This window comes from Trachypithecus francoisi, unplaced genomic scaffold (genome assembly GCF_009764315.1).
Source record: "Trachypithecus francoisi isolate TF-2019V2 unplaced genomic scaffold, Tfra_2.0 Lachesis_group5, whole genome shotgun sequence".
Lineage (NCBI taxonomy): Eukaryota > Metazoa > Chordata > Mammalia > Primates > Cercopithecidae > Trachypithecus > Trachypithecus francoisi.
Window position 1 is genome coordinate 112,056,675 of NW_022681470.1, and position 14,335 is coordinate 112,071,009.

Sequence of the window (14,335 nt, forward strand, 5' to 3'; positions counted from 1 at the left end):
AGCAAAGTCTCGGCCCTGTAGGGACCAGAGTTCAGCAGCCAGCTGGGGCTCCACCCTCTGGCCAAGAACTGCTGAGTCACAGACCACTGGAGACACTACCCAGGCTGAGCCAGGGTGACCCTGGGGCAGAGAGAGTTGGAGTTGCCGCCATGATATGGGGTGGGCAGGCCGGAAGGGAGGTGTCCGCAGGCCCGTGGAGCTAAAAAACCCTTCCCTCCTCCCCTTCTGCGCTTGCCTTCTCAGGCGGCCCCAAAGCTGAAGATACTGAGAACACGGGGTATGGGGCGGTGGGAGGGAAGGCAGCAGACTTCCTTGCCGAGATCAGGGACCTCTGTCCTCCTCACTCTTCTAGTTTTCACTCAATCCTTTTCTCTGTCCAGCCTCACTCACCTGCTGCCCCAGTGTTCTGTTTTGCCTCAGGGTCCCTGTCCCACTGTGGGTCCACTGCCCCTACCCTCTCGTGCCTCGCTGTCCAGCCTCAAGGCTCAATTCAGGGTGCGGACTCCTTGTCTCTAAGTCTCTGCAGCAAGCCCCAAGGCCTTGGGCAGTGACAGCAGGTCCCAAACAAAATGACCCCATAGAGCCTAGGAAAAAGTTCAGAAAACATCACCCTCTGATGACTGGGCGATAGCAGCCTTCTGTGGCAATTCCCCAGGAAATGGTGCCCCAAAAAGGTCAACACAGAAGCAGCTGCTGCTAAGGTGCTACCCCAGTGATGCCTCAAGTTTGCAGAACTGTTTACAGCTTGCAAAGCAGTGTCACATCTGCTTACAGAAACCCCAGTCACAGTGATTCCCCACTGCATAGACGGGAAACCAAGGCTCAGGGGCATTAAGTGACCAGCTCAAGCTCCGCAGGTGCTAAGCCGTAGAACCTGGACTCGAAGGCAGGCTTTCCTGATTCCAGGCCCCACATTCTTTATGCTAGAGCAAGATCTGCTCCCCTTCTTCACCCAAGCGCGGACTGGCAAACCCTCTAGAGGCCGCGCTGGCCTCCCCATCTAAGCAGCCATGCTGATGACTTGTCACAGCTCCCACCACCTTCTGCAGGTCCTTTCTCCCTTGCACCTCCTTCGGTTTCCCCGGCACTGGGATGCTGCCTGACCTTTGTCTGCAATGTCCTTTCCCATTCTCCTCTCGCAGCCAGTCACTACTTCTTCTTCAAGAAGTGCCACCTCCTCTGTGAAGCCTTCCCTGTCATGACCCAGCAGAGCCAACCCCTCTCTTTGTGCCCCTACACCTCTCTGTCCTTGGACCTCTGCATGCAATGACATTGACTTGATAAATGGCAATTGACTATTTGTATATCAGTGTCCCAGCCCTGGACTCCCAGAGCACTCTCCTGTTTCTCCTGCGTGGTTGTTAAATGAATAAACAAATGCAAGTCCAAAGAGTCCGCTCTCGGGTTACTAAGGAGCTTGCATCAGGAGGGCACCCTGTTATCTTGAGAAACTGGAGAAGCGGAGGCCAGGAGCATGACCTCACAGGCCCTTGAGCCACCCAGGGGTCACACATCCTCCTTATTTTTGGCCATTCCCCATGAAGACATTACTCAGCAAGCCCTCAGCTCCACCCACTGCTCATTGCCTTACCCAAAGAAGGGACAGCTCATGGAGTCATCTTTCCTGCCTGCCTCAGTCCTTTTTTTCCACTGTCCATGGAATCTCCCTAGAAGCACCTGCTCCCTCAGCCCTGGCCCTGTCCCCTTGTCCTAGAGAGGCTGCCCTGGGTTCTCCCTCAGACCTCCCACCACCCTCTGATTGGACCAGGGGGAGTCGCCAAGTCTGAACCAGTGACTCACCCTCTAATCTTTGAGGCCCTGCACTTGGTGAAGACAGTGACGCCGGAAGTCTCCTGACCTCCCTCTCTTGAACCAAGGGCTGACACCCATGGCCTTCTGCATAGCCACTCTGCCCACCCCCACATGGACCCTCAGAACACAGCTCCAGGAAGCCCCGAGAGAATGCTATCCCATCTTGGAGTCTGGACCTTCTGAGTGTCAGAGCAGTGGTCTGAGAAGACTAAACAGCCCCCACCTGCCCAGTCATGGCTCCCACCCCGGGCCTTCGGGATGCTTTGCATTCTACTGTTGTTCATTCTTTTGATGATGCCCAAGGCTTTAGGGGAAGGCCAGCTAATCTCGGTTGGTTCTTTACATCCCTCCAAGGAGCCAGCTGGCAGAGATGGGATCAGAGGGCAGGCCTGGAGAAGGGCACTGGCTTCTGGGCAGGGCATCAGGACCAAGAGTGACCCTGGATTCTCAGGCTGGGAGAGCTGGAAGCCAGCGATATGATCATTGCAGGGAGGAAGGAAACAAGTTCAACTGCCTCCCAGTCCTGCCTTGGGTCACTCCAGGTACTAGGGCCCAGAGGAGGAGGGCTGAGCAGGGGGCAGGGCATAAAGGGGTTAACCTGGGCTGCCCAGCCTCCATGCAGAGAAGAGGATCCCAAACCCTCTCTGGCTGTAAGTAGCCAGAAACTAATTTGCCCTCCTGGGTGTAAGTAGTGGTAGGAACTAAGGCCAGCCTGGGCTTCTGAACCCACAGCTTCCCCAGGGTATCCCCCTCCTGCTCCCTCACACCCCCACCCTTCTCTGAATCCTTGCCCCAATCCCAGGAAGCCGGCAATGCTGGCATGGGGCACAGGCCACTGACTCATCAGCACGAACGACAGCTTCCTCAGCCACACTCACATCAGCCACATGTGCTTCTCTCTGCGCCTGCTCAGTTCTCCAGCCAAACGGGCCCTGCTCCAGCTGAGAGGAAGATGACCAGGCTGGCCTAGGCAACAGTTGCACCACGGGTCCCAGTGGCTCAGGGCGCTCATCACAGAGTTCCACCACAGTGTGTGTGGGTGTTTGCCCCACTGGCACCTCCTAATTGCTCTTCCCACCCCACTCTTGCAGTCATAGTGGGCTTTTTCAAAAACAATTACAACCACATTACTCTCCTGCTCAGAGTCCTTCGATGGCTCCCTGCTGCCCTGGCATGAAGGACTTGCCCTACAAGCTGGTACTGAGATGGTCAGGATGTGACCCTTCCCTCCCACAAACCTGCCCTCTCACTTTTCCCCAGCTCCAACCACCCAGGCTATAGTCGTCCCTCGGAATCTGTTGGATATTGGTTCCAAATCCTGCTGCAGATACCAAAACCCACAGATGCTCAGGTTCCTGATATAAAATGGTGTAGTATTTGCATATAACTTATAAACATCCTCCCATAAACTTTAAATCATCTCTAGGTTACTTATAATATCTAATACAATATAAATGCTATATAAATAGTTGTTATACTCTATTTTTTAGGGAATAATGACAAAAAACAAGTCCCTACATGCTTAGTACAGACACAATTTATCCAGGGTATATGCAGTTGGTTGAATCTACAGTTGGGGAACCCATAGCCATGAGGGGCCTCCTATCAAACAATTTCCCAATAAGGGCCTGCTCTGACACCCCACCTTTGCCCGCACCATTCCCACAGCTGGGGGTACCTTGCCCTTCATTCCTGGTCTGGCTCCTACATCCTTAAAGGATCTGCTCTCTAGGTTTTCCTTGACCTTCCAGCAAAGTAAGATGTTTCCAAGCACCCCCTCAAAGGGCAGGGACCACCCTTAGTTGGGCAGGAACCCTGCAGCCCAGCACAGTTACAGGCCACAGAATGCCCACAGACCACCAGCCTACTATCGATGGCCCTAGTATGAGTTGGCAGGGACAAGGCTAAGGGATGTCATGAGGCCTTCAAGGTTGAGTGATCGCAGGACCTAAATGTCCTGAGGATTCAGCTCCTCCAAAAAACCAAACAAACAAACAAACAAAAAAGTCAGGATGTGTCTGACCACTCTCATTATCTGTACCCCTGACCAATGCTACTCTCCCCACCCATCCCTGCCCTGGCTGGGGACGCCAAGCTGAGGACACTAAGCTACCTGGAGATTCCAGCCTGGGATGAAGACCTCTCCTGTACCTACCCCCAAGACTTTCCCCAAAGCCTCGCCTACTCTTCCCCCGTTCCTCTTTCAAGGGCAAGAAGGAGGCCCAGGCAGAAGGCACAGAGGGAAATCTCTAGCTCCCCAAGCACTGAGGCCTGTGGCTCCGAGAGGAGCCCTGGGGATTGAGGGTGAGAAAAGCAGCCCAATGACCTCTAGGCCCAATAAGTAGAAAAGACCACCCAAAATGTCTAGTGGGGGTAAGGGAGAAGGTAGGAGGGAATGAGTGGGGCAGTTGTGCTAAGAACGGAGACTATGAAGTCAAACTACCTTGACTCAACTCCTGACACTGGCTCTGCCTGAGACCTTCTTTCCGAGTCCTGGTCTCCTTGTAGGCAAAGTGGGATAACAGTGGTGCCTGTAAAGTGCTCAGTACAGAGGCTGGCAGAGAGAAGTGCTCAGCAAATGGCAGCCGCTGCTACCAGGACTGGGGAAAACGGCCCCAGCCTGAGAGATTCTGGGCAGGTCCCTTTCCATCTCCAGGCTGCAGCCATCCAGGCTGTACAAGATGGGCCCATCCGCCTCCTGGGACTGTGGCAGGAATCAGTGGATTCATGGGCAGAAGAGGTTCCCACAGTTACTCTTAGCCTATGTGCCCAGGCCACCAGGCCCAGAAAGCACGTGCCTGCTCCCAGCTCCTGATCAGCCACAGAACCACAGGGAGGAGGAGAGACAGGGCCATGTGGTCTGTCCACTGGCTTGTCCCTTTGAAAGCTCTTCCCACTGCCCAGCCGCCCAGGCTCTTACCCTTGACTTTTCCTCTCCTGCCTGGCCCTATCCTCGCTCTCCTTTGTATCCCCAGAAGTCGGTCCCTTTCTCTGCTGAGAGTACTTGCCTGCTTTTACTTCCTTCTACTAGTGAGGCTGGTGACTGTGGGGCGACTTGATATCTCATGGTCTTACTTCCAAAGGCTACAGTGTTCCATGACTATTTGGATTTGTCAGAGCCATTGCCTGGGGCTCAGGGAGCAGTTCTTCAGCTATCCTATGCATCTCGTCCACACCCCACTCTGCCTCCCACAAATGGGCCTCACAGCAGAGGGAGTCAGGACGGACTAGGGAGCTGGCGCAAGGTTGAACACTCAGTAGATTTACATCGGGGGTGTAGCTCATCCCCTTACAGCTGGGTGACATCTTTAGAGCTGGGGTGTCCCTCCAGGACTGGTGTGACTACGCTTTGCCAATAGCAAAGAAGCATGTGAATGGGAGGCACATCTGTCATCCTTTGGGGTGGCTGCCAGGAGACCTGAAGAGGAGAAAGGGGTCTCTGTCTTCTCTGTGCTCAGAACCAGCTGAGATGGGGCTGCCGAGCCTGCCTAAAGGTACAGAACAGAGCCAGGCAGCAGGGGAGGCAGTGCCCAGACAGAGATCACAGGGCAAGGACAACACCGGAAGTGCTTGTCCCCAACAGCAGAGTTGAGGAGATGCAATCTTTTCATTACATGCTCAGGCTTCCTGGGCTGCTGGCCAGGGTACACCCAGCCCTCAGCTTCCTCTACAGGCCCAGCAGGAACACTGCCTTCCTCTGGGAAAAGAGGAGTTCTGGGACCCCAGAACAGAGGCAAAGAGGCAGCACAACCAGCTGGCTGAACTTGGAGCTCTCATCTCTGGGGTTGGGGGTGAGGGCAGAGCAATGAGGCCCAGACCAGTTCAGAATTCCCCCACAACACACCCACTCGGGTTCTGCCAAGACCTGGGTGGGGCTGAGGATGGGAGGAGCATCAGTCCTGCCCCCTGGAACATCCAAATCCCCTGGTCCAGGTTCTCCGAAGGCAGGACTCAGTGAGCTCATGGGCCTGCCATTCCCAGCCCTGTGTAAGACAACAGGGAGGGGTGGGCTCTGTGGGTGAACTAGAGAGTGGAACTTATTCTCTCCCCAGAAGACACTCAGAATTTTTTTTTCTAGTGTGGTATTTTTGCTGGACCAAAAAAATGTGTCTGCCTGTCCAGGTGAGAGCTGCCAGTCTGCAATCTCTTCACCCAGTTTCCTTTTACCTCCGAAAGATTCCAGCGTCCACATCCCCAGCCCCATCTGAGTCCAGGTGAGCAGGGGCCCCTCTCTGATGGGTCCCATAGGGCAGGGCTCCGCCCTTCCAAGAAGGGCCTTTCCATTCGATGTTCCTTTAAGGCTCACAACTCTGAGATGAGTGTTTTAACCCCTATTTTGCTAGTGAGGGAAGAGAGGCAAGCACAGTGACAAAACGACAGGAGTTGCAGAAAGTGAGCACGGGATCCGGCTGCTGTGGCTTGCTGTCTCACAGAGGAAACGCAGCAAACCAACCCGGATTTGCAGAGCAGTTATGCGTTTTAGAGAGGGATTTCGTGTACCAAAGCGCATCCAGTCCCTTGGTATACAGAGGGGAGGTCTGGGACACAGAGACAGTGATACCTCACGTCAAACCTGGAAGAATGAGGACTAGACGCCAGGTCTCTTCACTCTAGCTTCTAGGCTCTGTTCATCTAAGACGTCAGGCCATCCCTGAGCAGGCACAGACAGCACGGGCACCTGTTCATTTCACCCCAGGGCCCTGGGGAGACCACTCGTCCTCCTCCTGTCCCTCTCCCACAGGTCCTTCCCACGAGGAGAGGAAAGGAGTCTCCTCCCCTTCTAGTCTCAGCATCCAGGACCATCCCCGGCTCTTGTGGGCTATTTATCCACACACTGCCCAGTAAATGTGAGCAGAATGGAACCAGCTTTGCCCCACACCCAGGCCTGAGGACTTTACATTGGTTCCTCCAGGACACCCATCTGAGGTCTGTGCCCAAAATCTGAAGGATAATTCCCCCCCTCCCCCGCCTCCGCTCATAGTCACAGGCTTTGGAATGACCCAACAGGAAGAGAATACGGAAGGTGCTAAGGTAGAGCGCATGCAGCTGGAAGACCTCTCCAGGCAATCGCAGCCCTGACCTCAAAAGAGCTCAAGGGCCCGCCTGGGGCAGGCCCAAATCAGCTGCCCAGGATAGCTTGCTTTGCACAGAGAAAGGCTTCCCCGTCCTTCCTCCAGCCAGCCAATACAATGCAGGAGGCAAGAGCTCTGATCCCAGAGCCCTTCAGGCTGGGTTCAAACCCCAGCTCAGCCACTTGGTAGCTATGTGCCTTGGACATGCTCTTAACCTCCCCATGCCTTTGTTTTCTCATCTGTACAATGAGGACAATACTAATAGCTACCTCATAGGATAGTCATGAGCAGTGTATGGGTTAACAAATGTTCCGTGCTTGGAGCAGTGCCTGACACATTATAAGGACTGCGTAAGTAATTGGTTGATTATCATTGTTGCTATTGTTTTCTGAACCAAGAGAGACTATGGATATCAATCAAAGCAGACAAAAACCTAACACACTGGGGGAGGTTCTGTGGAGGAGGGTGCCAAGGCCTGTTGGGTAAAGGACTGTCACCCTCCACAGGCAGGTGGCTCACCAAGGGGATTACATCAGGTGGAAATTGCCATTAATAGCAGTTCCCTCTTGGGCCAGACACAAGCCTACAGAGCACGAGGAAGTGAGAAATTTTACTATTGCAGGAGTGAGAAATATTACTACTGGGCAGAATTCCATTTTTAGAACCTGGGAAGTTATTTTGAGGGTTGGTGTTTTCATTTTTTTTAATAGCCTCTGCGCTCTAACAATACTCAGGGCAAGAACTGCTCTGAGGAGAAACCAGGGCACAGTGGGGAGCCCTGCCAGTCTCTGTGGTTGCTGGGCAACCCCTCACCGCCAGCAGGGCTAGTGGAGAGCAAGAGTAGGCTCCGCACTCCCACACCCCTCCTCACAAGTGCCAGAACTCATTAGCTAAGCCCCTCTCAAGGGTGTCTAGAAGAAGCAGCCTCATTTTCTTTTCAGCCCGGGCAGCTTGGAGTGAGGAAGATAGGCCCGCAGGAAAAAGCACACTGAACAGCTGCAGGCCAGCCTCACTTTCGACAGCTATGTCAGGTTCCTACGGCTGCTGTCACAGAGCCTCATGAATTTGGTGGCTTAAAACAACAGAAACGGATTCCCTCATAGTTCTGGAGGGCAGAGAAGTTCAAAATTGGTATCACTGGGCCAAAATCCAGTTTCAGTCAGGCTGCACACCCCTCTGGAGGCATCATGGGAGAATCTGTGCCTGGCCTCTTCCAGCTTCTGGTGGCTCCAGCATTCCCTGGCTTGTGGCCACATCCCTCTAGTCTCTGCCTCTGTGGTCACATGGCCTTCTCCTCTTCTGTTGTGACAAATCTCCCTCTGCCTCTCTCTTAAGGGTATCTGTGATTGCATTTAGGCCCTGCTAGGATAGTCCAAAACTATCTGCCCATCTCAAGATCCTTAATCACATCTGCTATGACCTTTTTTCCATATAAAGTAACATTCACTGATACCAAGGGATTAGGATCCAAAGTCTTTGGGGATTATGATTCAGCCTACTACCCACGCTGACATCTTCCTCTAACAAAGCTGACCAGCAGCTTACCGCTCCACCCCCTGGCATCCTGGCCCAGTCACTCTTCACCACCTGGCACTGTACACCAGGCTCAGGATGATTGGGCACATGACCCTGCCCCTGAGGCCCTACCCACCCTGGAGTTGTCTCTCACAGACCCACAAACAAGCCAAGCAAGGCTGGAGTTTCCTGGAGCAGCAGGGATGTTTAACTACACACTCAGGTTGTGGCAGCTCCCTCGAGGCCTCCAGTTACTGTCACAGAGGGAAATAGGGAGTTACAGACTAGAGGCCAGCACTGTAAAAATTTTATTTAAAAAAATCTTTTTATTACACTATACAAATTCAGTAAAGGAGTGGAAAAAATAGAAAATGCAAAGCCTTCGGAATTCTAGCACCCAGAGATCATTTTAAAATTTGCTGTGCAAGCAACCTTCCTTCTAGACCTTTTTCTATTCAGATAGAACCATAGACTTACAGTTTTAAAAAACAGAAGTGGCATTATATACTATACATTCTGCTTTTCAACCAGGTTTTTTCAATAAATGATTTATTCTAGGTGCCTTTCATGGCAGTGCATAGAGCATTTCTTCTTACATCTTTTTAAAGGCTGCAGAGGATCCCCCCACCCCCCGCCCCACTATGTGGATGAGCCACGATTAAGTTACCCTGCTGATGGGCATTTGAATTGTTCCTAGTTTTGTAGCTGAAACTAATGTAGTGAGATAATTCAGGAAGAGACTAATATCTGACTAGTTCACATCATTATAGGAGGCTCACAAAGACAAGGAGGCATTTTTCTCTCACCTCCATATACCACCTCAACAGTATCTCAAAGCATTGACGCCTAGGATGAAGGAAGTCAGGGCTTCTTCCCTCACTCCCAAGAAGAACTAACAAAATGTTATTCTCTGAGGCAGAGCCTTACTGAGACAAAGAACCAGATGGTCTGCAAGGAGGAGGGACTCTGTCTTAGTGGAGAGGCTTCCACTGCAAGCACACAAACATCTCTTCTCAAACTGGCTCAGATAGAGAGAATGTATGGCCTCCAACATCAGAAAAGCCCAGAGGCTCGGTGAGATTCCGGTGTGATTTGATCTAGAGTTTCACAACATCACAGGCTTTAGTTCATTTCTCTGTAATTGACTTGGCTCAGGTTTGCTCCGTAGATTAGCTTCATCCTCAAGCTCATCTTTATCTTTGCAGAAAAAGAACTAGAGCAGTTCAGATCACATATCTATCTATGACATCTATAGGAAAAGAAGATCTCTGTCCTCATACATCCAACAGAACTGCATTATGATGGGAACACCTTAGGCCATGTGCCTGCCACCGAACCAACAGCTGTGGTGGGAGGATGAAATATTCGACAGAGTTAGTCTAGGTCACATGCTCCCCTCCAGAGTTGAGGTACAGATGGCTTTCCCAAAGTCAGAAGGATTTATTTTCCAACAAAAAGTGAGCTGTTAGAAGAGGGGAAGTGGGGATTTACGAGAGTTTTTGTTTTGTTTTGTTTTGTGTTGTTTTGATGAAGTTTTGCTCTTGTTGCCCGGGCTGGAGTGCAATGATGGAATCTCAGCTCATCGCAACCTCCACCTTCCGGGTTGAAGCGATTCTCCTACCTCAGCCTCCCAGGTAGCTGGGGTTACAGGCATGCACCACCACGCCTGGCTAAGTTTGTATTTTTAGTAGAGGCAGGGTTTCTCCATGTTGGTCAGGCTGGTCTCAAACTCCCGACCTCAGGTGATCCGCCCACCTTGGCCTCCCAAAGTGCTGGGATTACAGGCATGAGCCACTGTGCCTGGCCTATGAGAGCTTTTAAGGGTGTATGGGCTTAGAGAGAAATAAGTGAGTTTACTGGACTGTATAAACTCCACACCCCAGGTGCCTATAGAATCCCAAGGGGATTAAGACAAACCATTACCCTATGGAGGAACAAATTCACACTGATTCCCCAAAATGCACCATAAACACCCTGATGTGTGGTGTTTATCCTTATTCTATAATAAATTCCTAGCAATGGAATTGCTGAGTCAAAGGGCTTGCATATTTCAAACTTTAATAGATATTACAAAATTCCCCTCCAAAAACGTTTCTACCAATTTTTCCTTCCAACTATACAGGCTATGAAAATGCCCATTAACCCATACCTTGTCAATACTAAATATTATTCATCTTTTAGCTGAGCACAGTGGCTCACACCTGTAATCCCAACAGTTTTGGGGAGGCTGAGGCAGGAAGATCACTTGAGGTCAGGAGTTCTTGACTAGCCTGGCCAATATGGTGAAACCCTGTTTCTACAAAAAATACAGAAAATTATCTGGGTATGGTGGTGCATGCTTGTAATCTCAGCTACTTAGGAGGCTGAAGCAAGAGAATCACTTGAACCTGGGAGGTGGAGGTAGCAGTGAGCCAAGATTGTGCCACTGCACTCCAGCCTGGGTGACAGAAGGAGACTGTTTCAAAAAGAAGAAGAAGGAGAAGAAGAAGAGGAGGAAGAGGAAGAGGAAGAGGAAGAAAAGAAGAAGAAGAAGAAGAAGAAGAAGAGGAGGAAGAAGAAGAAAGAAGAAGAAGGAGGAGGAGGAGGAAGAAGAAGAAGAAGAAGAAGAAGAAGAAGAAGAAGAAGAGGAAGAAGGAGGAGAAATATATATATATATATCATCTTTTTAATGTTTGCCATCCTGATAGATTTAATTTGATTTTTTTAAACTATGGGGGAAGGTGAACATCTTTTCATACATGTAGTAGCTAATTATAATACCTTTTCTATGGATTACTTGCTCCTGGCTTTTTTTTGCATTTTTCTGATGGGTTGTTTATCTTTTTCTTGTTGAAGTGGAAAAGCTCTTTGTAGATTAGAGATACAAACCCTTTGTTTTATCTGTTGCAAGTATTTTTCCCAGCTTGTCCTTTGTGCTTTGACTTTGTATACAGAGCTTTTGTTGTCCAGAACATTACAAATTTTATGTAATTAAATGTATTAGGCTTTTCTGAGTTTCTTCTTAGAAAGGTCTTCCCCACTCTAAAATAAAAAAATAGTCACTCCTGTTTTCTTTCATGTTTTCTGTGGTTTCTTTTTATATTGAAATATTTTTTCTATCTGGAATTTGTCTTATTATATTATAGATGTGAGGCAGGATGACTTAGCTGTTTTTTGTTTTTTGTTTTTTCTAAGAGAGACAGCTGCTTAGGATGTAGGGACTTTTTTTTTTTTTTTTTTGAGACAAAGTCTCGCTCTTTCACCCAGGCTGGAGTCCACTGCAACCTCCGCCCCCCAGGTTCAAGTGATTCTCCTGCGTCTGGGTCATTTTTGTATTTTTAGTAGAGATGGGGTTTCACCATGTTGGCCAGGCTGGTCTGGAACTCCTGACCTCAGGTGATCCACCACCTCGGCCTCCCAAAGTGTTAGGATTACAGGCGTGAGCCACGGCCCCCAGCCGGATGTAGGGACTTTTTAAGATTCCAGAGTCTCTGCAACTTCCCTGTGGTTCTGATATTTGTTAACATCTTGTTTCCAGGGAGCAATGAGAAGGAACTAGAAGGAAGGCTGGTGCTTCTCTTCAAGTCTGGGGACAGCCAGGAAAGGAGGATCCAGTGAGAGTGGGACATACTCCTCAGACGATGTTAGGAGGATGGCTGCAGGGCCTAGAAGAGGGGAAACAGGCTGAGCCTCTGCACCAAAGAAGAAGGGAGGCAGGAAGAGTCGCTCTTCTCTTAGGAAGAATCCAGGGAACAAGAGAGAAAGACCCTAGTAGCGGCCACCGCACCCCGTGGACCTGATACCAGGGAGCATTCTGTTCTTTACTTTCTGCATTCCAATCTTCCAGCCTAACTGGGTGGGCTCATTAGCATGTGTTCCACAAGTGTTTTGTTTTGTTTTGTTTTGTTTTTTGAGACAGAGTTTCACTTTTGTTGCCCAAGCTTGAGTGCAATGGCATGATTTCGGCTCACTGCAACCTCCACCTCCCAGGTTCAAGCAATTCTCCTGCCTCAGCCTCCCAAGTAGGTGGGATTACAGGTGTGAGCCCCCATGCCCAGCTAATTTTTGTATTTTTAGTAGAGATGGAGTTTTGCCACATTGGCCAGGCTGGTATTGAATCCCTGACCTCAGGTGATCCACCTGCCTCGGCCTCCCAAAGTGCTGGCATTACAGGAATCAGCGACTACACCTGGCCATTCCACAAATACTTTTTGTGCCCCTACTCTGAACCCAAGAAAGCATCACTGCATCCTGGTCTAGTCATAATGGAAGTTGGGACTAATGGCCCTGAGACAAGAAGAAGAATGCTGTGGGGAATCTGCCATGCTGCAAGAGGCAGGAATTCATCTTTTTTTTTTTTTTCTTTTTTTTTTTTTTTTGAGACAGAGTCTTGCTCTGTTGCCTGGGCTGGAGTGCAGTGGTACAATCTCGGCTCACTGCAACCTTTGCCTCCCGGGTTCAAGTAATTCTCCTGCCTCAGCCTCCTGAGTAGCTGGGACTACAGGCGTCCACCACCACAAGCAGCTAATTTTTGTATTTTTAGTAGAGACAGGGTTTCACCATATTGGCCAGGCTGGTCTTGAACTCCTGACCTTGTGATCCACCTGCCTCAGCCTCCCAAAGTGCTGGGATTACAAGGGTGAGCCACTGTGCCTGGCAGGAATTCATCATTTTAGAAAGACTTCCTTCAAACATAGCATTTAAAATTTCATTCTTCAGATCTGAAAAAGTAATCACCCGACTCTGTTAGATAAAAGAAAATGGGTGGGTTCACTGGTGCTGTCATGGTGGTGTGCTGAAGAAGAACCCTGGACTTGTGAGACTGGATGTATGCAAGAGTCCACTGGAGAGGCTGAGAAAACTGCATGCAAAGATTCTTGATGTTATTGAGCAAAACCCTAAAAATGCAACATACAGAAAGTATACAGAACAGATTACAAATGAGAAGCTGGTTAAAATGGTTAAATGGTTAAAGCAGAACCAGATGTTAAAAAATAGGAAGACTGACTTCAAGGTTGCCAAATAGAAGAGGTGATTCTTCAGGCTCAAAATGAATGAAGTCTGGCGAAAAAAATAATGCAGTGGAAACCATGGGACCTCTTAGCAGAAAAGCCTCCTGCCAACCAGCGGAAATGGCCAATATAATCATTAAATGACTTTGGTGGGTTGATGGGAAACTGGTGTAATTAAGTGTTCTGGTATATTAAAAGTACATCCATATTATTGACATTTTACAATCACAAAAACCAATACAGAAAATATTTAGATGTTAAAATTGGTGGTAACAGCAACACAATCTTGTGAATCAATTTTTGGTTTGTAAATTATTCCCACAAATTATTTCAAAGATGATATTTCTTTGAACATAAAGCTTGTGGGAAGATTTGAAAATTAATTAGAAAAATTCCTACAGATCGTCAATGCAGAGGCCAAAATCAACAAAGTGGTTTCTTTAGTAGTATCTTCAATATATCATTTAATTATTTTATTATCCTGACAAAGAAAGGGCCCTTAATTATTATTGTCTAAACAAATTTGTAAGTCACTGTTTGAAGTAAATTAGTAAGAGTGGATATTTTCAAATGTGATAAAATAGCACAAGTGGCTGATGAAAAAATTGGAAGTTATAGTTAACCTGATTGGCTGTGATCTTATGTATAAAAGGAAAATTTAAATATATTATGAGATACCGATTATAAAAATCCATAGTAAATGTCATTTTATTTTAATCTTTATTTGAATTATTATTCCGTTTACTCTGTTTTCATATAGTCTTAATTTTATCATACTTTGTTGTTACTCTATTATTTTTGGAAACCATCAAATTAGAATTTATTATACAGTTGAAGAAATTCATTTAGTACTTGAAAGAAAGATTTATTGCACAGAGGTAGTTGTGCAAGAAATTTTCCTCTGTTTGCCTTTAAGGAACTTGGCTTTCTGGCCCTTGGCCTTTA

General features: G+C 48.7%; 1 pseudogene; it reads left to right on the forward strand.

Moving 5' to 3' along the window:
• The first annotated feature begins 2,964 nt into the window (after positions 1–2,964).
• On the forward strand, positions 2,965–13,523 carry LOC117074158 (annotated as a pseudogene).
• Positions 13,524–14,335: the final 812 nt, after the last annotated feature.